This window comes from Rhinolophus ferrumequinum, chromosome 6 (assembly GCF_004115265.2).
Source record: "Rhinolophus ferrumequinum isolate MPI-CBG mRhiFer1 chromosome 6, mRhiFer1_v1.p, whole genome shotgun sequence".
NCBI classification, from domain to species: Eukaryota; Metazoa; Chordata; class Mammalia; order Chiroptera; family Rhinolophidae; genus Rhinolophus; species Rhinolophus ferrumequinum.
In genome coordinates, this window is record NC_046289.1 from 24,209,237 (window position 1) to 24,232,166 (window position 22,930).

General features: G+C 37.5%; 1 protein-coding gene across 2 annotated transcripts in view; it reads right to left on the minus strand.

The window, feature by feature from the left end:
* Window positions 1–22,930, minus strand: part of LIN52 (lin-52 DREAM MuvB core complex component) — a 97,477-nt gene that overhangs the window by 2,853 nt on the left and 71,694 nt on the right. The window lies entirely within an intron of this gene.

Genomic DNA, 22,930 nt, shown 5'->3' on the forward strand with positions numbered 1-22,930 from the left:
GGAGTGTTGGTCTCTGGACATTTATAATCTCAAATCAAAATTAGAGATCGTTTACCCCATCCCTCAGCAGTGGTTGTCCCTGGATACTGTAATATAACAGGGTTTATATTCCCTCAGTGCAGTTCATCTGTGGATGGAGTAATAAAGTAGGGTTTATAGAGCTTTGGTCTTCTCTCTCTTGGCATTGTCAGTCCTTAGATATTTAATACAGCCAGGCAAGGTTTATGTGTCTTTCTCTGACTTTCAGCACCATCAATCTTTGAATGCTGTAGTTACGAGAGGGTTTATACAGCTACTTTCCTACATATGAGGCTCCAAGATGAAAGTAAAACATTTCTCAATTACAAGGGCCACTCCAGAAGCCCCGTTTCAGCTCTGTCAAGCAAATCCTCAAAACTCGTGTGTAGCCTAACACCCCCTTCATCCTCATCCCCACAAAATCACCTTTTCAGATCTCTTAAGTGGATGTAACTGTGCTGAAAGTTTCTGATGGCTTGCCCGGGAGGCCAGAAGTCTTCTGGAACAAGCAGTGGACACACAGCAGGCTGCACCCCGTGGCCTCCCAAGAACACAGCTCCATCTTGGCCAAAGAAGTAAGGTGGTTGGGAGGCTCCTGCAGGGATAAAAGGACCTTGGCCCGCGCCTCCTTGCTACCTTGCCCCAGTCTGGAGCAAACGGTACTACATGAAGGGCTGCCACTCCCCACCCCCACCCCTAAGTAACAGTCCCTGGTTTGTTTGTACAGTGAAGAAATGAAACAACATAAACTTTGTAACCACAGGAAGGCTTCTTCTGGTAACTGGAGTTTATATACATTCCTCATCTTCCACAAGTTCTGAGCTCCAACAAAGGGAAAGGAAACCCCCTGAACTCAGAACGGAAGCCTCGGGGCTTGTCTTGTCTCTGGTGCCCACAGCCCCACCCCGGCCCGAATCAAACTGACTGTTCCTTTCTTGGTGGATGTATACCGAGTCCTACATACAAACTTCCTATAAGACTCGTAATTCCTTGTTTAGATTCTTATCCTCCCCCGCTGAAGTGTAGGAACAGAGAGCAGAGGCTGTTTTATTATCACCTGTATTACCAGCACCACAGAATGCTGAGGACATGTGGGTTCTGTGAACGATAACACACCAAAGAACGAGAGCCATGTAGGATCACAACCAAGTTAGTTTCTTTCCCTTCCACAAACAGTGAGAGGCTTGTTAGTGGCCCTTGGTGCTCTATTCTTTGTATTGTGGGGTTCTTTTTAAATTTACCTTGCTTATTTGGCAAGAAAAATCATTTCCCTTGATGGAAATAATGCCAGATTAATGGAGAGACTGGGGCGGGGGCAAGGACTAACTACCCTAGAGGAAGTCAGACTTTTCTTGTCCATGACAGGCGGCATGACTTCTTTCAGAGAACATAGGATTTGACCTCAATTTAAATTCTACCCAATTTATCAGCTGGGTGACACCGTGAGCTGGGTAAGATCTCTGAGCCTCAGTTTTTTCATCTGTAAAACGAGTAACATATCAATGCCACCTGCCCTGCCCTCTTGGGTATTCAGCAATGAACATGCCTGGTAGAGTGGTATGATTAATACAACACCTTTCAAAGGAGGGTAAGTCGCCTGCTGCTCCGTACCTACTTCCTGAGTGAATACATGAGAGAGGCCAGCAATCTCAGACATCCCTTCCTTGGACTCGTTTCCCTCAGCCTGATCCTCTAGATACTGACTTACACTTTTGGCCAGCGTGGGTCTCCTCACTTATTTCTACTGGATGGGTTTTCTGCCTCCTCTCCAGCGCTTAGTAAGGACCTTAAGCACAGCATTAAATGGTGCTGCAACATGACTAGAAGAGGTGCTAGAAGCCAGACATGGGTAACACAAAACTCCGCTGGGTAGAGCAGAGCCTTGTTCCAAAAATTCAGGGATCTTACTAATTATTTCTGCCTGCTGCCTTCAGATCCCCCAATTTCCTATTGTGAGAATCCTCCAATTTCCAAATGGGAGAATTACCAATATTTTCTGACTTGAAATTAAAAAGAGAAAAAACACACGAAACAAACCAATCTATTCAAAGGATCAAAAGGATTTAAAAGGAAAAATAAATGGATATTCCAAAGTCTCTCAGTGGCAAGCTCTCCTTGAATTTAACCAATCCTTTTTAACCACCCTTTTTCCACTCAATCATTTCTCCCCCTTCAACCTAATCTAGGTACACAGAGCTGCAGGAAACCACCGTAAAAGTAGAAGTAATTCAAAAGACATCATCTTCCACATGGGAGGGGAGAAAGTTTTCCTACTCGCCAGTCCTATATAGGAGATATACGAATTTGTGACACAGCAGCCCCTAAAAGAAGGCCGTGCCCTATAAATCATATCCTAAGCACCAACCCCTTTCTGTGCACAGAGAAATTGCTGTGGGTCAGGGGCTGTTCCAGAACACGTGCCCTCCTGTTCACTTGTCATCAGAGATGTTAACATCTCTGATTAATTCACATAACCCTTATTTTATTCCTCATTTCTTTATCCTTGCTCTCCTGCTCTGCTGCAGTGTGAAGACTCTTACCGACCTGCTACAGTAATCACCGCCTGCTAACCACACCCCCCTAAACCTAGTGAAATTGTTTAGTGATGCCAACCGCGCTTTTAATTTGCAAGACATCAGACACAGAGGTAATTTATACCAACATCTGTTCATTTTTGACTTCTGAAACAAACTCGCACATGCTGCTACAAAATCCCATTAGGAGTAGGGAGACTGCCTTCTGCTACCATTCTGTATTCCTCTTACACACACACACACACACACACACACCCCTTTTAGGAGGGTTTTATATGTAAATGCATTTTCCTAAAAAACTCCCACAAAGGATTTCAAATGTCTTGGGGGGGGGACCTTCAGAGATGTCTGTGGATTGATTACAGAGGAGAGGAAGGTATTTCTATTTCCCCTGCCCAGTTCCATCCCTTCTTCTTCCCGACAGTTACAGCTTGGTATAATTCTTGAATTAACGGCCAGGGTAAGATTACACGTGCCTCAGTTTGGTACTTCCAGTTCTTCCCTTCTCTCTTGGTTGTTTGTTTTCCACAATGTGCTGGAAGGCAATCCTAGAGACAAGATTGCTAGAGAGAGTTGTATCTAGAGTCAATACAATTTCTTAACTATTTTCTAATTCTGGATTAATTCTCTAAGGTTACAGGTTCTACAGGAAGGAAACACTGCTACCACATCCTAGTAACTATGCCAGGAGGGATCCACTGGTCAGCCACCTGTGTACACTGGGCAGGCGAGAAGCATGACCTCCGTGTGGTCATGTATATAGACTCTCTTACGCAGAGCAAGACCACAAACTGAGCAAGCCGCAACAGAGACTGTCCCCATAGGGTGAACATGTGAAGTGCTGCAGAGAACGTGGGAGAGGGGGCCACCTGCACACATTTAAAAACAGCAAATGGCTAAATGACAACCAGCTTCCAGGTTTATGCTATTTCTCTTACCCCCTTTGTAGGTGTCCTAGGGCTGTCAGGTTTGTGGCAGCCGTAAATACCTGGGAATACTTAGAGGTCAGGGCCGAAGGGAGGACTCCACCCTGCTTGCTGTGAAGCTGGTGTGTGGTTTAATATCATCTCTTCTTTAGACTCTCCAATTCCTCCATCCTACATTTAGCCTTGCCTCTGGCTCCCTCTCCACAATGACTGTCCCCAAACTGCCTCCTCTGCAGTAAATTTTCTGCTGGCTGGTTGGAAAAGATTCAGTGGTACAGATTGATTTCTCACCGGTGAGGGGATGAGGGATTACCAGAGGCACCCTGGTTAACGAGATTGGGTGCAGAATCTCCCACGAGACCAGCCCTCTCCTCCAGGGCTTTGCACCTTTCGCCCATGACATATGGGCTTCATTACAGAAAGATTCTCCAGATTATAACTTTGAGGGAATGGCCTGATAAAATTCTGCTTGGCTTTAATGTAGGGAACAATGTAAAGATGAAGTAACTTTTAATGAAATGGAAGAAGCTCATGTTTGGTTTTCAATCCCAATGCAAACTACTTTAAATATTTCTGTGCCTCAATATAATTAAAAACATTAGTGAGGTAGAGAAGAGTTACTTCCCATTGGGTCTCTCACATCCCAAAGAGCAACAGGCTACCTGTAGGAGACTAATACGAGTGTGGCCAGGAAACAAAGGAAACAGCATAACTGTGAAAAGGGCCGGGCTTTTAGCATCAGACAGGTTTGGATTTGAACCACAGCTCCTCTACAGACCCTACTCTTAACGGCTCCACACTTAACTGCCTCTGAAGGCAAGTCACCCAAGTCATCTTCCCAGGCTTCAGTTTCCTCATCCGCTCAAGGCAGGATATGAATACAAAGGTCACGGAGGCATGCAGCCAATGCTGGCTACTGTACAACCACTGTTTTCATTCAAACAAGAAGTTTATTTAAGCAATGAGACACCTGATGGGAAAATTGTCTAGGATTCATTTCTTTTACAGTAATTTATCTCCATCCAAAGACATATTGCTCTAATGTAAAGCTATGTACAAAAAAGTTATAAAATTGTCCTTGCTTTTGCAATGATAAATGAAAAACATTAAAAATTCTCCAGTTGAACAAGGTATGAAAGGAATTTTTGTGGCTTTTGTTAAACAATGAAGGTAAAATAACTTACTGGAATATGAAAGGTAAGAGCTGAATAAGCATGCCGGTAATGGAGATTTGGGTACTTTCACAAAACCATTTTTTCCCCCCGTCCCATATCCATTTGATGTCACTCAAAACATACCACTGGGTATTTAGTTAAAAAAAAAAAAAAGGCAATATGCTTGTACATACACAACAGTTACTTCTGTACAATAAGGGAATGAGGAAGAGGAAAATGAAAGAATAGAGAAATCCATACTATAGTAGTCAAGATGTGGTGGAACCAAATTGTGGTTTTCTGACTGAGAATGTCTTCTTGGTCTGTGCAAACTGAGCTCTGGACTAAACAGCAAGTTCCCTCCTGCCTGAGAGGCTGGAACACAGTGACTGTATCTTCAAACTCCATTTCCAACGGTGCAGGTCCCACTGTGCAGGTGTGTCTATTTCACTGGTTCAATCGGCTGCCCATCAAATTGGAATCTGATCTAGCTCACTGATAAACCCTGTCGTTCACTACAGGCCTTCATTATTTTACTCAGTGGCATATGCCCGTTAATCTTAAACCGCCTGTCATGCGGGACGGCCTGCAGGATCTCTGGTCCCGCTCCCTACACAAGAACGCAGGATATGGCTAGGCCAAAAAGGAACACCCACGGAGCCATAGGTAGGGGAGTCACACCACTATACTCTCGCTGGCGGCTGGGTTGGAGACACAGGAAGCAGCAGCCACACAGTTCTCAACCCTCACTGCGCCGCTTGCAGGCTCAGCCACCATCCTCTTGCTAGCCCCCATTTGCTGCTAGCCTAGCCACGGCAGTTATATTAGTGGCCAATGGCTCACTGGTTACAGCTGACGGCCAACTAGCCACAGCTGATGGCCATTTGATCACAGTCAATGGCCATTTACTACCTGAGCCAGCACCTTTCTATGTGAGGCCGAGAGCCTGGAAACTGCACTCCTGGGGCTCTGTCCCCACACCGCCATACCATCTTCAAATTAATATGACCATTGTTCTTAGTCTTAACTCCTTCCTGGGTTTTTCATTGGCTATTTCCTCAGCTGCTGTTTCACTAGAGGTACCAGGTTGTCACTGAATGAGGATACAAGTAGCACCAGGACTGGCAAAAGGAGGGCAAACTACTGTGTTTCCCCGAAAATGAGACCTAGCCGGAACATCAGCTCTAATGCATCTTTTGGAGCAAGAATTAATATTTTCTTACTTTACTATAATATAAGACCGAGTCTTTATAATATAATATAATATAATATAATATAATATAATATAATACCGGGTCTTATATTAATTTTTGCTCCAAAAGGCGCATTAGAGCTGATGGTCCGGCTAGGTCTTATTTTTGGGGAAACACAGTACTTACTTTCAAAAAGAGCTCAAATGCAAAACAAGTGGAAAGACGAATGATTTGCGGTGTCTGTGTAACACATATACTCTGGAGGAACACACCTGTTGGAGTAATGTTGGTGTTAGCTAGAGACAGCCACCTTCCTTAACTACACCAGCAGCTACTTCCAGCAATAAGGAACACACAAAATCCTAGTTAGTTTAGTTTAAGTCAGTCTTCTGAAAGGCTATTTATTTACTTAGCTTCTGTGAGGATAGAGCCAGGCGTGCAGTTTTCAGGCTCTCGGCCTCACGTAGAAAGGTGCTGGCTCAGATAGTAAATGGCCATCAACTGTGATTGGATGGCCATCAGCTGTGGCTAGTTGACTGTCAGCTGTAACCAGTGAGCCATTGGCCACTAATATAACTTCTGTGGTTACGCTAGCAGGAAATGGGGGCCAGCAAGAAGATGGTGGCTGGCAAGCGTGGATTGCAGTTAGGACGGCGGAGTGCGGGTTGCAGATTTCAGAGAAGTGGACGGCAGGTTGCAGATCGTGTGGCTCCTGCTTCCTGTGTCTCCAACCCAGCCGCCAGCGAGACTACAGTGGTGTGACTCCCCTATCTATGGCTCCGTTGGTGTTCTTTTTTGGCCCCACCATGTCCTGCATTCTTATGTGGGGAGCGGGACCAGATACCCCGCAGGCCGCCCCACACGACACCTGGCGCAGCGAGTAGGGTCCCCTGCACGACAGCTTCATACCATGTTTCCCCGAAAATAAGACCGGGTCTTACATTAATTTTTGCTCCAAAAGACTATTTAGGGTGTATTTTCAGGGGATGTCTTATTTTTTCATGTACACCAATCTACATTTATTCAAATACAGTCATGTCATTTTCTTCTGGAACATTGTCATAACGTACTAAATGCATCCGTCTGGCTGACGATCTTAACTGGGGCTTATTTTTGGGGTAGGTGTTATTTTTGGGGAAACATGGCAGAAGATGTTTTATAGAAATGATGCCATTTGTTATAATTATGGTTTTAACTCTTTGAAAATTACTTTTTTGTTCCCTAAAACCTTGAATGCATTCTAACAACTATGACAAGACAGATCTCCTAGTCATCAGTTGTGCTGTGCAGAAGCAAGCATGAAGAGGGTGGGGGAAAAGTTAAGTTAGTCACACAGCATGCCTGCTCTGTACTAAATATTAGGGAAGATTCAAAGAAACTAGAAGTGGCCTTTGAGATGGGGCTAGCTCTTCACAGGTCTTTTGGTGGATCAGAAGAGAAAACAAGGAAAATGATGTGATTTAGAAAGCTGATTTCTCTCTCACAGGAATGTGGGAAGTGTTTCTGCCACTCTGGCACACCGCCAGAGTACAGCAGAGCAGTTCGAGGGCAGTCTGCCAGACTGAGATTCTTCACCAGGCTCCAGTTCAGACCTCCGCACAGAACGTACTACTAAGTGATCGATATTTCAAGTCAAGGACTAAGCACTTTTTAATACCTTTACTGAGAGCAGATGGTGCTGGTGCCACTGTCAAGAGCAGGCTCTGTGAACGGATGTCACTGGATGAGGAGGGGTCTCTTGGAGCTTCAGTAGGCTTGGTGGCCCTCAGAAGGTGGGGTAATTAAAGTCTGTTAACCATTCTCAGTGAACTCTTGTGGGAGAGCACACACAAGTGGAAGTCTTTGGTAGAAATCTCTTTCTTCTAAAATATATGAACGTAGCATTTGAAGGTGAGCCAGAACAGCCTTGAGGCTTTTGACTAAAGTTCTTCTGGCATAAGCATTTCAAAACGGAGACTGAAATATATATTTGAGAAAAGTACAGTCTGGATGCCACATCTGTGACCAAACTATCACAGACTATCAAAATCTCCATCCTCAGAATTCTCAAAGAAGCCTTTATGGGGAACACTTTCCAGATTCCCTTTCTATTGGGTGTCTTGTCTAACAGGATTTTTTCTTCCAGCATCTAAGAACAGTGTTTCTTCCAGTGAATTCAGAGAAAGATAATTTTATATCATTTTTTTCTTCAATTCACAGTAAGGCCTATTATCAGAGAATGTTTAACCAAAGAAATAATATGAAAAAGAAAAGCCAGGGCTCAACATAATGGTAAACAAATTTGGACAGCTCCAATATGGAAAATAATTTTAATGGCTTTTCACAACAGAAAAAAAAAGGACAGAAATATCCAGCCAACAGATTTATTCTCAGAATATAAAACATCAAGCAGGAACATAAAATATGGGAAGTGTCAGCCATGATGCCTGAAGATTGAAAGCAAAAGTAGAAGAATCTTAATTGTCAGGCATTTGAAAAATGGTGTATTCAGGTGAAGTCTGTGTTTCAACATCAACTCTCCTTGCCCTGCACTCTTTTAAGAGCAAAACAGGACTAGATTTCAAACATTCAGTTCTCTTTATCATCCTTCTCCCTACTAAAAACCCAAAACAACAACAAAAAACCCCAAAGATTTGTGTTCAAGAAATGGGAGCTAACAACTTCTTATTTGTATTTTGTTTCCTTTTCAGAGGGCTTCACAGGTCTACTCATGGATTCACTTAGTTCCCTTTCCAAGGGTAAACTCAACAGAATGAAAGGCAATGAGATCAAAGCAATGGATTAATTAATACTCTTGGGGCAAGAACTTTTAAGTACTCATATATTTGTATAGAAATTCATGCTTCAGGGCCTTTATATAGTAATACGTTGTGGTGAGACACTTATTATGACCAAAGTCTAGTAGCTTCACACAGTCTTAATTTCCTCATCCATAAAGTGAGAACAGCAATAATAATCTATCATGTAAGGTTAAGATAGAGTAACTAGTCAAAGTGACTACAAAAAATATTTTGCCCCAAATTAGACAATTTATCCACAGGCTAGATTCCACTCTCAGGAAAATCAGACCAAGATCACTGTATAGACAATTTCAAAGGACTTGCATATTACAAAGTTTCCTGCCTGGAACATCCCCAACTGCAAGATGCTGGCACTAGCTAAAGTCTATGGAGGAAAACGGCCCCCTCTTCTTGACCCCCAGGGCAGGCAAAGAGTTACATCTTCACACTGAGAAGCCAATAAAAACCTCTCTTGATTATAATTTAGATAAGAACCACTGGATTGAATAATAATGTCTGAAACTCCCCTGGCTGTTTCACCTTGAGACGTCCATCACTGGGTTAAACATGATGCTAATTGCATTTGGACTGATTAATTTCTCTCACTCCTGTCTATTCGAATAACGCTTAACAAAATAATCATAGCACCCAGAGCCAAATCTTTTCCGTCAAAGGAATGAAGCCATCAGAACAGGCAGAGATGAAAGAAATGAAGATGACCCGTAATTACTGCTACGGTGATATCATTACCATATTATACAAAATGAGTGTGGGGGGAGGGGGAGTAGACGGAGGAGGGGCTGAGATTATTTATTTTTTTAATGGAACCCTACAATCTAAGAATACAGATTTGACATCAAGTAGAACACAGAGAAATATAGAACTTAAAAAAATACAAATCTTGCTCATGAAATTGCAAAATCCAACAAACACTGAGGCCCAAGATACATCAAGTGTCTTGGGCTGTGAGCAGGTATTATTCACACCACTATTTTTTTTCATTGCAATAACACTTTGTGTATTACTTGCATAGAGATTTAAGATGCTGTCTTTGTACCACAAGCATTCCCATAGTTACTGAAGGATTTTTCTTTCAGCCAGGGAATATCATTTTATTTTAATGTTGTTAGAAGCGGCCTTGTTTGTAAAATTAGAATCTGAGTTTTAAACAGCCCCTAGTTATAGTTTAAGACACCAAAGAAAATGTCTATGAATCTTCATGGATGGTTCAATGGACAACAATATGGATTTAACTCACCAGCAAGAAGAATATATTTTCCCACTTTCTTGTTTGATACGCTCTTTTCAATACTTATGATAGAAAACCTATGATTGCGTAGGATTTGAACCTAGATCTGAATCTATCACTTATTAGATGGTGAGATCAGGTAAATTATGTAGCTTCTCTGTGCCTCAGTTCCTTCATCTGTAAAATGAGGATTAGTACCCATCTCACTGGGTTATTGTGAGACAAGATAATACATTTAAGTGCTGGTCCAAAAAACCCAGTATTTCCCCCTAAGATTAATTTTATGGCTATTTACTGTACTTTGAACAATGTTTTGGTTATTTTACTTACTAAAGTTATTTTAAACCGATACTTGTAGAATACCTTGCATATATATTTCAACAAATATTTGGGAAATAAATAAATAAATAAGATATTTAGAAAGTGCATCATTTTATTTATTTATTTATTTTTATTTTTTAGTGCATCATTTTAATAGCCTAGAACTATGTGGGGGGATATTTGTACTACAGTATTGTAAACATAGAACCATCATTAAGTTGAAAACAATAAAAACAGATATTGAAATTATTTTATTTAACTTGGACAAGAAGGTATGTTTCCCTATTTTCTTGTATAATATTCCCAAATAAAACAAGCATATGTATTCTGAATTTGTAATGATTCAGTAATAAAAATGATCAGTGATTTAAAAGAAGGAACAAAACACTGTTTCTGCCAGGTGAAATCAAGAGTCTAAACCATTTACTCCACTGATTCAGTATTCTTCACTAACTTTCTTTCTGGTTAAGACAGGCAATGTAACACAGTAAAAAGGCTTTGGAATTAGACAGGAAGGCTTTGGAATTAGACGGGTCTAGATTTGATTCAAATCCCAGCCCCCATTTCCAACCTTTAAGACCTTGAGCAAGTAATTTACTTTTCTGAGCATCAGTTTTCTCATCTGTAAAAATAGGAATTATAAAACAGACTTTGTAGCATGTAAGATTAAATAAGGTAATGCAAAAAAATCCTGCCTGGCATATGGTAGGAAACTCAATAAATGACAGTGTTAATCATTTTTACCCTTCATGTCTCAGCTCAAGTACCACTTTTTCAGAGAGAAGCCTTCCATGACCACCTTATCTAAAGTGAGTCCTCTTCAGTTACTCTCTTTCATATAAACCCATTTATTTCCATCATAGCACTTACCAAAATCTAAAATTACTTTATTTACCTTCATGCTCCATGAAGTTCTGTAGACCCTTCTGTTGTATCCCTAGCAAATAGAACAATACCAGGCACATAGTAGGTGCTCAACTATGTATCTATTGAAACCATTTATTCAATTTTGAGGAAAGAGGAATGCTGCTTCCTTTTCAATTCTTAATGGAACACTATGCATAGGAAATTTTTGCTCTAGTAAAATTACATGTATATTTTACTTAGCAATTCCAATTCTAGGAAGTTTTCCCAAAGAGACACCAGCAAAAATATCAAATCGGGTATTCACATGTCTATTCATTTCAGCACTATTAGTAATAGGTGAAGACTGCAAACAACCCAAATGTTCATCAGTAGGGAGGGGGCTGGTATAACCTTATTATGGAGTACTGTTCAGTTGTAAAAAGAATGAAGATACCTATATACTGCTATGGAGCGATCTCCAAAAAATACTAAGTGTAAAAAGAAAGCTGCAGAAGATTATGTATAGAATATTACCTTATGTGGAAAATTAGGACAAGGAAAAAACACATTTGTATATTTACTTATATTTTCAAAAGAAGCAATAGAAGGATAAAGTTTAGTATTAGTTTTTTACTAACAATGATGGTTACTTATGGGAAGGAAAAGAGAGGGGGATAGAATAGAGATGGAAAGTAGACACTTATTTTATACATTTTACTTTGGGACACCATGTAACTATTTTACATATTAGAAAACAAAATTCATTAAATAGAAAAAGGCAAAATCTAAAAATTGAAATAAACTAACTCAAATCTATAATATTTGGCATAACCATACAGTACAAAAATTTAAATAATTTTAAAAGACATATTCTGACTGTACATCCTTATAAGTTAGTATCTTAAGAATATAAAAAAAGCACAGAGAAATCTTAAACTGCAGACAGCAGTCTTGTAGTTAGTTCTTTTGATGAAAATTTTATTGTGGGTTAAAACAAATAAATAATGTTAATTATTAGAAACCAAGATTTTCAGCATAAGAGAAAAGAGATATTATAAAATCAAATACATTAAGTAGAAACCCTTTAACATCTTGAATTTGAACTGGGCATATTGGTAGGAACACAATTTCTTCCTCTTTTTGAAAAACAAAAACACTTACTAACCCTGTCCATGGAACAGGCCTAGAAGCAATGACAGTCCAATAACAACGAATACTATTAGTACTTAGATTTCTACTAAAAGCAACTAGGGTTCCTTGGAGAAATGGATGAGATTACAAGTCTGAAGAAGTAAATGAACCAAGGATATCTTGACATGCTGAAAACAAGGACGTTCCCAAAGATTACTAGGGTCATGCCAAATTACTAGCAGTCAACTTGAAGGGGCATCCAGTAACTAAAGATGGGGCAGTTTTGAGTGTCAAAAAGAATAATGATTATACATTGAAACATATCAAATATAAACATCTATAATATTTTTTAAAAGCCCTCAGTCACTTCAACTCATTTCATGTTCTGAAAATTGATAAATAAAAGGAGGGAAAATCTAGCATTTTCCGGGGCTTTCCTCTTTGGATTGTATTTTAGGGAAACCAAATAATTGCTGATTTATTAGAATCATCATCATCATCACCATTATTACAAAAAGGATTGACAGATACCACCTAAACCCACTTACCCTCATTGAAACTGTAACAAACAGAGGTCAGTCATATACTTCTTGACGTGAAGCAGCAAGAGCAAGTATATAGTACCACTTCTGAAGCATTCTTACCAAAAGACTGAATTCAAACCCAATTTATTCTCTAACTCTATCAGATTACAGGAATTCGAGGGAAAAGAAGTAAATGTGGAATGTTACCACCAAGATAACGTCATCTAAATTTAAAATGTGGGAAATGCTATAGGACAAACAACTGAGTTTCTTCAATTATTAAACAGCATGGAGAAAAGAACCTGGAGGACGTAGGGAATGTGGTTACAGATAAGATTAAGAGACCAAAAGTTCACATCAACCAAATGTAACGTGTAGACCTTGTCTGGGTCCTGATCCATAAAAACCAATTGTGAAAAACACAATTTTGAGCCAAATTGGCCATGGACTGTTAGATGTTATTAAGGAATTACTATTTTTTCCGTTTGTGTAAAAACAGTGTTTTGTTTTTTTAAAATTTTTTTAAAGGGCCTTCTTGGTTAGAGGTACATATTAAAGTATTTATGAATGAAATGGTACTGATTTGCTTTAAAATGCTCCAGCCAACAACAAAACCACAACAAAAACTGTGAAATAAGGAGACAGACATAAAACAAGAATGGCAGCAAGCTGACAACTATTGAAGCTGGGGATGTGTACATGGTGTTTATTATAGTATTCTCTCTAGTTAGTTTATGCTTGAAAAATCTCCGTAATAAAAAGAAAACCTCACCAAACGTTTCACTGGAAATACAGCCTTTTCTCATTATCACTACATATCCTAACACAATGACGAGTAGGCCAGGGAACAGAGACATGGATAATTAAGTCTGCAGAGGGCTTGGAAATGGATGGACAGGAAAAGCCTTAGAAAGGAGGTGACTTTTCATGTCATGAATGTTTATTTCCATTGCTAAATTCTTTGGATGAGGAACAAATTACACATGACCAAACAATCAAAAGCAGATTATATACATTTTAAGTCTACCAAATCTAACCCAAATAAGACTAATAATAAGGAGCTGCTGCCTTCCAATTTTCTCTCTTTTAATTATTTGAGAAATCATAATGACAAATCTAAGAGCAAGGTTTTCAATTTATTCATAAAACAACTACGACGGAAGCTCCCTGGCTCAACATCTTGCTTTAACAAAATTTTGTGGGAGGTGGAGAGAATGAATCCTTGGTTACTCATTTACTGAGTCTTCTCAGAAAAAGCTCTAGAGGTTGTTAGCAAGACTAACTTTAAGGTCTAGGACAATCCAATAGCTAACAAGTTACAAAAAAGAATAGCTTAATCTGAACTTCCACAAATCCAGCTAAATTTCAACTAGTTTGTCCTCACACTATCAACAACTGTGTATATAAATGATGACCTCACTAATCCTACTTCACTTTGATCACTCTTTTACTTCATAGATGCTGATTTATCCAATTTAAAACAAATTACTTGTTCTAGCTGATAATTTGAATTTTAATTGTTTGCACTGTGGTTTCACGTATGTATGGTTCATGTTCTCAACCTGACCGGACTATAAATTAATCAATGGAAGAGACTTTTAAAGATAATTTGCCTTACAGACTTGGAAAAAAATGTACAATATATAGTAGTTATCCAGTAAGCCTTAAATTAAAAAAATATTTTCCCCCTAAAATCATGTAGTAGTACAAAGGTACAATAATTACTGTCTTTACTTGATTATCAATTTCTTTTAAAAGCACATCACGATCAGGTAAGAACTTGACTGTAGGATGTGTCTACTTAGGAAGTCATATGATAGTGGTTATTTTCCTTGTGATTACAAATAACAACTAGTTAATCTTCTGTTTTTTCAGAATATCCAGTTTTGATGTTTCTGAATAATCTTATTTATGACATTCATGAATTATTTTTATTTTTTTTTAATTTTATTTTTTTAATTTATTGGGGTGACAATTGTTAGTAAAATTACATAGCATGAATTATTAATTTAAATAATTAGAACACAAAAAATCCTCAGCCAGAAAATATTATACTGTGTATAATAGTCTGTATCACTGGAACTCTAGAGTTTGACCTGTACATAGTTAAATACACAATAACATACAATAGTTAACATACAATAAACCAAATGAAAAAAACAGTCTTTCATTGACAGGATAGGCCATATTTTAGGATCTTAAAAACAACTTATGGGGAATCAATATGGCTAAATACATAGAGAGGGAAGTCTGGTTAATTAGATACTATATAGACATTTACTGTAATGCTTAATAATTAAATTTAAAATATTAAAAAATTTTTATTTGCATTCAAAATAATACAGAAGTAAAAGAAGCATTTTATAGATGCTGGACCACCGGCATCAAAATCACAAGGTTAGAGCTCTAACCTAGTTTCCTCAACTAGTCAGTAAGTTCTTACTGCGTGCTCTCTTACTTATATCCTCTTACTGCAGATGATGAGAAACCAAAAGAACCAATTTTCCTTAGAAAAACCTTCCTCCCTCCTTTGGGCTTGTATGCTCATCAACAGCTCAGTTGTGAAGAGAGCTTTGTCATTATGGAGTACTTTCCCCCAAAAAACCTTAAAGAGAGGGCCAGGTAGGGACATCAGGAATACACCCTATTTCAATATACTGGAGGTCTTTAAGGTGGGTTAGTTAGAACTGATAACCTATATTAGTGGTTTTCAAAGTGTGATCCTCGGACCAACCACAATCAGCATCACTTTGGGAACATGACAGACATACAAAATCTCAGGCCGCCATTCCAGATCTACTAAATCAGAAACTCTAGAGGATGGGCCCAAAGAATCCATGGTCTAACAAGCGCTTCAGGTGATTCTCATGTATGCTAGTCTGAGAACTACTAACCTATGTTATCCAGGCTCTCGGATTTTTGTCTCCAGATCTCTGCGGTTCTAATTCATTACTAAAAGAGGAAGCAGGATTTTGTTTTATTAAAATTATGATCATAAAGCATATTTCTTACCATCCAGCTGAAAGTAGAGGAGAGACTGTTTTTAGAAAATATGACTAACAAAAAGAGAAATTAAAACATTCAGCCAAAGGATTAGAATTTTTACCGAAACTTAAGCTCTATCCCCTAGTGCCATGCATCGTGCTGAGTGTTAGGTTATCATACAATCCTTAACCCTGACAATCTTGGCAGAAGACTCATTGGCAAACAATTATCAAACAATGTCATCAAACCTATAAAAATAGTATACAACACATTATGAATGTGGGGTAATTAATGCTGCAGAAGATTTGGGTTGGATCTACAGGAAAAACTTTAGAAAAGGGACGATATTTGATATAAAAGCCTTTCGGAATGTACTGTCTAGGAACACCCAGGCAAGCTAAGGCTAGCTCCTTTTTAAAAGCTTTCCATTAGGTCACTGGTTAAAGTGCAAGTGAAGATTACGACATAGATCTTAAAATCAGCCCTAAGTACCCACTTAATTCCGAGCACTGTTTGGGATTTCTTGTGGATATCAAAGTAGTACTATAAGGCGTTGCCCTGCTTTTAAGAAATTAAACCACAAATGAATTTGGCCTACCCAAAAGTTGGCAGAAACTAAGCCAATTATAACTGTTCTTCATCATATTCTGTTAAGCAAAAAGCTGTGACACTCAACAACCAAACCACAATTAAGTCAAATGACTTGCTCCTAAGTTTTGTTTTCTCTCAAGATTGAAGTTTTCACAAGATTTATAAAAAATGGAGACATCTACCATGCTTTTATTTAAAAAGCTTTATTTAAATGCTTTTGTTTCTTGTTTGAAAGAAATAAATGATTCATAAAGTCCTGGGTGGAGGATGCTATCTTAATGAGTTAAAAATCCTTGTGCTTATAAGATCAACCTGACCTAATTCCATGAAACAGCCAAATCTTAGATCAGTTTTTTCCTCAACATTCATGTTGCTTCCAATAAACTAGCATTCCTGTAACCAAACAGACCAGACTAAACCTCATTTTCTTTGACAGACTATAAAAGCTAGTTCTCATAATTTGCTAAAAAGTTTATTTTAATAAAAGCTACTTATTATGTCTCTAGTAATCTAGCTCTGCTTTGATTAAGGTGTCCTATTTCTAATAAATAAACTCCCAAATCTAGAGTTGAGTCAAAGGCCAGAAGACAACATGAATAACACATTTAAATGTTCCCACCAGAAATCACATTCTTTGAACTATTTTCTTAATGATTGTCCAAGTTTGGCCTGAGATACTGGGTACATTCACTTCATTTGTACAATCAATGATATGTCTTTGAGGTTTATGTCAATACAGAAATTAATTTCTGTATGCCAGAAACTGTTCAGCATCCCAAATGTATAGATTCTTTCTTTCCAAGTTTCACTCTAAGCAAAAACAAAACAAGAATATATGACTGAGATTAAAAATAACACAACAGAATATATGACCTGTTATTATCATTCAGTTTTTCATGCCCCAAGAAAGCCAACCAAGTGCAAATGGATTCACGGCAGGCCATTCTCCTCCATTCTTGCTCAAGAATATGAAATATCAAACTCCAGAGTCCTTTGAAATGGAATCCAACACTGAGTGATGAAAGCAAACAGGACTATGCTTTTGCTTACCCGATCAGTTTCTAAGTGACTCAAAAAGACAAAGGAGAGACTAGTAAGTGGTTGAGTTATCTACCAGTTTAGCAAAATGCATTTAGATCACTGGATGATATATGTTGTACTCAAAATAAGTTAAAACTATATCCAGGGAATTCTAATGCAAACCTTATGATATAACATACAAACACCCCCCCACAAAGGAAGTATAAAACGGTGACAACACAAGAACTTGTACACAAATGTTCATAGCAGCCTTTTCATCATAGCCAAAAAGTGGAAATACCTAGATGTCCATCAACTGACGAATAACATGGTATAGCCATGTAATGAAATATAATTTGGCAATAAACAGGAATGAAATCCATAGAGACAGAAAGTAGGTTAGTGATTACTTAGGACTGACTGGGGAGGTGGGGCAGAGTTAGGGGAATGGGAGTGACTGCTAATGGGCATGGAGTTTCTTTTTTGGGGTGATGGAAAATTAAGAGTGTCGTGACGGTTGCACGATTCTGTGAATATACTAAAACTCATTGACTTGTACACTTTAAACAGGTGAATTTTATGGGATGTGAAAAATATCTCAATAAAGCTGCTTTTATAATAATGGGCGATCTGTAGAACTGTGCAAAAATTACATGTACAAGTGTAAAAAGCCCCTTGCACTCGCGTGAAACCCTTGACAAAGAGACTTCACACAGGAAAGATCCAAGGCGAAAGAACCTGAGTTTCTCCACTGATGACACAGGCATGCAGTTCTTACCTCTACCCTGAAGCACAAACGAAAATAGCCCTTTTTCCTTTTGGCTTTGTTCTTGCTAAAGAATTAACTGGAAAAAAAAAATCTGGGTATTTGGACATTACTGTTATATACTTCAAGAGAAAATATATTTCATAAATTCAATTCTGTTTAAATTCAGATAACATCAGAATTTGTATTTATGATGTTCTTTTAGAAAGCAAAGATACAATATTTTGAATTAAAATAATTACAGTACTTAGATTACTTAGACACTATGAATAATTATTTGAAAAATGTTCCTTTTGTTTAATGACTACATGTTTATCCCAGGAAGTCAGAATGCAATTAGATTTAATTTAAGTAGATTAGATTAATGCAAATGCATTAAATGTAAAAACATTTAACAAAGCTATATATTTAAACATATCAAAATCCATGAAATGAAAGATTAAGGTTGCTATGAAAAACTAAGTAATCCTCAGTACATGTAAATAATTGGTTAGATGTAATAACTGAATTAGCAATCCTAACTCAGAGCATGAGCAATGGGATAACTTCATTTATACAAAAGCATTTAACTGTAGACTTTCCATGTGCTCGTTATTATGCTATGCTCTGAAGATACTAAGAAGTATAAAACCGATAGTTTCTTTTTAAAATTGGTTCATTCAGTATCTATTTATTGAACACAACTTCATATAGCATTAGTATTAGTAATGCCCACCTTTTTGCACTCACATTTTGAAGATTCAAAAGTTCATACCATCACTACACAAGTTAACCCAGTTATTCCTAGGGTATAATTTCTCACAGAGCCCGTAAGAGCCACCATATTTGTCACACTAGTTACTTGGCTGCCCTTTAGTCCTGTGTGGCTGAGCAGAGAATCATTTTCTGATCCTTACATTCTTATTTGTGAGGCAAAGTTCTCACTTGTTCTAATAAGTGCCATCTTTCCCGGTGCCGACTTGACATTATGCTTCGTAACTCTTACTCAAAACAAATTGTACCCTGCTCCACACATCAAATAGCAACCTGCTGAGTCCTGGTCACCTGACTGGCATCACTATAATGTTAACATGTTTATTACACATTGTTCAAAACTTAGAGCATAACCAGTGAAGAGTATGTGCTGCTGAATGGCTAAGAACCACAATCACTAACATTTCTGAGTGGTAGGCTGGGTACTACTCAAAGCGCTTAAAGTGGGTTATCATTATTTAAAGTCCTCACAAGACCCTCCCTATAAATCGGTATCATTTATCATCATTCCCACTTTACAAACGAGGTGCACAGAGGTTACATAACTTGCTCAAATTTATACAGCTAATAAGCGGCAAAAGCAGGATTAGAACCCAGGTTGCCTTAATTGCAGAGCCTGTCCTCTTAACCATTTTGCTACAGTTATCTACTCATAGTCTCTGACCAAAAGGAGTTTAAAGATTAGATATATACAAGGTATGACAATTAAGTTCACGAACTCATCCTAGAAAGAAGTGCTACATAACTCAGTGCTGAATATCACTACAGTCACCGTCAAATACTCCCCTTGGGAAGCTGTGCACCGATGCCAGCGCCTAGTCCACTCTTCAAAGCAATTCTGGAACTCTTTTTCTGGAATTGCCATCAGCGCTGCCATTGTATTACCCTTGATGTCTTAAATGTCATCAAAATGTCTTCCTTTCAATATTTCCTTTATTTTCGAGTAAAGAAGGAAGTCATTGGGGGCCAGATCAGGTGAGTAGGGAGGGTGTTCCAATACAGTTATTTGTTTACTGGCTGAAAACTCCACCACAGACAGTGCTGTGTGAGCTGGTGCATTGTCGTGACGCAAGAGCCATGAATTGGTGAAAAGTTCAGGTCGTCTAACTTTTTCACGCAGCCTTTTCAGCACTTCCAAATAGTAAATCTGGTTAACTGTTTGTCCAGTTGGTACAAATTCATAATGAATAATCCCTCTGATATCAAAAAAGATTAGCAACATCGTTGTAACAAGTTTGTGAACTTAATTGTCTGACTTCCTATATGAGTAGAAATAAAATTGATTTTTGTATTTTGACTGTATCCTACAACCTTACTTTATTTCACTTATTAGTTATAGTAGTTTTTTTTTTTTGTAGATTCCTTAGATTTCTATGTGAACAATCATGTCATCTGCGAATAAAGACAGTTTTAGGTCGGTCTTCCTAATCTGTATGCCTTTAATTTTTTTTTCTTTCCTGATTTTCATGGTTAGGACCTCTGGTAAAACATTGAATGAAAATGGTAAAAGCAGACATCCTTGCCTTGTTTCCAGTCTCAGGGAGAAAGCATTCAGTCTTTTATGACTAAGTATTACGATAAAGGTTTTTTGTAGACATCAAGATCCTTTCTACTTCTAGTTTGCTGAGATATTTTTTAAAACTACAAATACGTGTTGAATTTTCCAAATGCTTTTTCTATACCCATTGAAATGATTGTTTTCCCCCCTCTGTTCTATTAATACAGTAAATTATTTTGATTTTAAATATTAATCCAACTTTGCATTCCTGAGATAACCTCACTTGATCATGATATATTATTATTATTTTGTATATTGCTGGAATGGACTTGCTAATATTTTGTTACGGATTTCTGCATCTATGTTCATGAGGAATTTTAGTTTGTAGTTTTCTTTTCTTTTGTCTGATTTTGCTATTAGGTTAGTGCTGGCCTCATACTACGAGCTGGTAAAACTTACTCCCTCCTCTATTTTCTGAGTGTGTGAGAGCAGATACTAACTCTTCATTAAATGTTTGATAGAATTTATCAGTGAAGCCATCTAGGTTGATGTTTTGTTTGTGAGAAGGTTTTTAATTACAAATTCAATTTCTTAGTATACGTAGAGCTATTCAGGTTCCCTGTATCTTCTTGAGTCAATTTTGAAAACATGCATTTTTCAAGGAATTTGTCCATTTCATCTAAGTTATCAAATTTATTGGAAAAAAGTTTCCTTATTATTCTTCTATTGTCTATAGGATCTATAATGATGCCCCCTCCTTTCATTTCTGACATTGGTAATTTGTGTTTTCTCTCTTTTTTAACTTGATCACTTGGTGGAGTTATCCATTTCATTTATCTTTTCAAAGAATGAGCTTTTTAGATTCATTGATTCTGCTCTTATTTTTTGATGAATTGACCCCTTTATTGTTATGAAATGGCACTCTTTTTCTCTGGTAATAGTCATAGTTCTGAATTCTACTTGCTTTCTTTTGATTAATGTCTACATGGGATAGCTTTTTCTATCCTTTGATTTTTAATTTATCCATGTCTTTATATTTAAGCTTGTATACAGTCTTGCTTTTTTATCTAATCTGATAATCTCTCCCTTTTAGTTGGTGTGTTTAGACCATTTGTGTTTTCCCCAGCATTACTGAGATTCTATTGACATATAACATAAGCAAGTTTAAGGTATACAATGTGATGATTAGATACATATATATATTGCAAAATGATTACCATGATAAGGTTAGTTAACCCCTCTATCTCCTCACATAATTATGATTTGTGTGTGTGTGTGTGTGTGTGTGTGGTGATAACATTTAAGACCTCTCTCTTAACAACTTTTAAGTACATAATTAGACCATTTGTATTTAATTATCGATATGCTTCGGTTTGTATCTATTATCTTACTAGTTATTGTATTTGTCCCACATATTGTTTGTTCCTTTTTATCCAGCCATCTTTTGGATGAACAATGTATTTTTTAGTATTCCATTATATTTCCACTATTGGGTTATTAGCTATGCCTTGAATGTCCTCAAACGTTTCTTGTAGTGTACATTTCCTGGAGACACATGATCTTGGCTTTTGTTTGTCTCGATTACGTCTCTATTTTTGAAGACTATTTCTTCAGAATATAGAATTCTAGGCTGACAGGCTTTTTTTGTTTTGTTTGTTTTTTTTGTCTTTCAGTATGTGAAAGATTTTATTCCATTATCACTGGCTTGCACACTTTCTGATGAGAGTCTGCTTTCATTCTTTGTTTTTCTGTATGTCTTCTTTTCTCTGCTTTAAAATTTTTTTCTCTTTATTACTGGTATTCAACAATTTATGACGTGTCTTGGTATAGTTTTTCTTCATGTTTGTGTTTCATTGACCTTTGCATCATATTTGGAAAATTTCTGGCCACTTATTTCTTTAAATATTTTTTCTGGCCTCCACTCAACTCCTTTTTTTCTAGGACTCCAAGTACATGTATGTTAGACTACTTGATGCTATTCCACTGAGGTTATATTAATTTTGTTTTCAATATTTTTCTCTTGGTACTTCATTTTAGATACTTCTATTGCTAATCAAGCTGAGCAGAGTTGCTCAACATTCATTTTTAAGTGAGCTAAATTCTGCATCTGATTTTATGTACATCATCTCATTATATAGATTTTAATAATAGGGCATAAGTCCAGAATGCTTATTATCTTTCCTATGGTTTGTTGCAGGAAGAGTGGGTTTTCTGAAAAGGAAAGGCACTGAAGATTACTCAATTTTAGGAGAGAAAGGAAGAGGAAGAGGTTTGTGGTATGGACTATTTATCACTCCATTTTTATTATCTAGTCTTATATTATCAAACTAAAAAAAATTCATCTTTCTGTAATGTTTTAATCTCTTCTGTTTTTAATCAGAAGGAAAATGAAACATTTAAACTCCAAAGAAACTTCTAAAATGTTAAAATAGGATATTGTAGAGTTCCCCTCACCAAGAAGTTTTTAAAATTTTCTTTTGCTTTGACGTTGGTAATTAGCAAAATACAGCACTATAAATTTTGGCAGGCAATCAAAGAAATAAATATGTCATATTCACCTAAGATACACACAAAAGGGAAGAAATAAAAATCTCAAAAATGTGAAGAAGCTGGTTAGTGGAATTTAGAGAAAAATTACTTA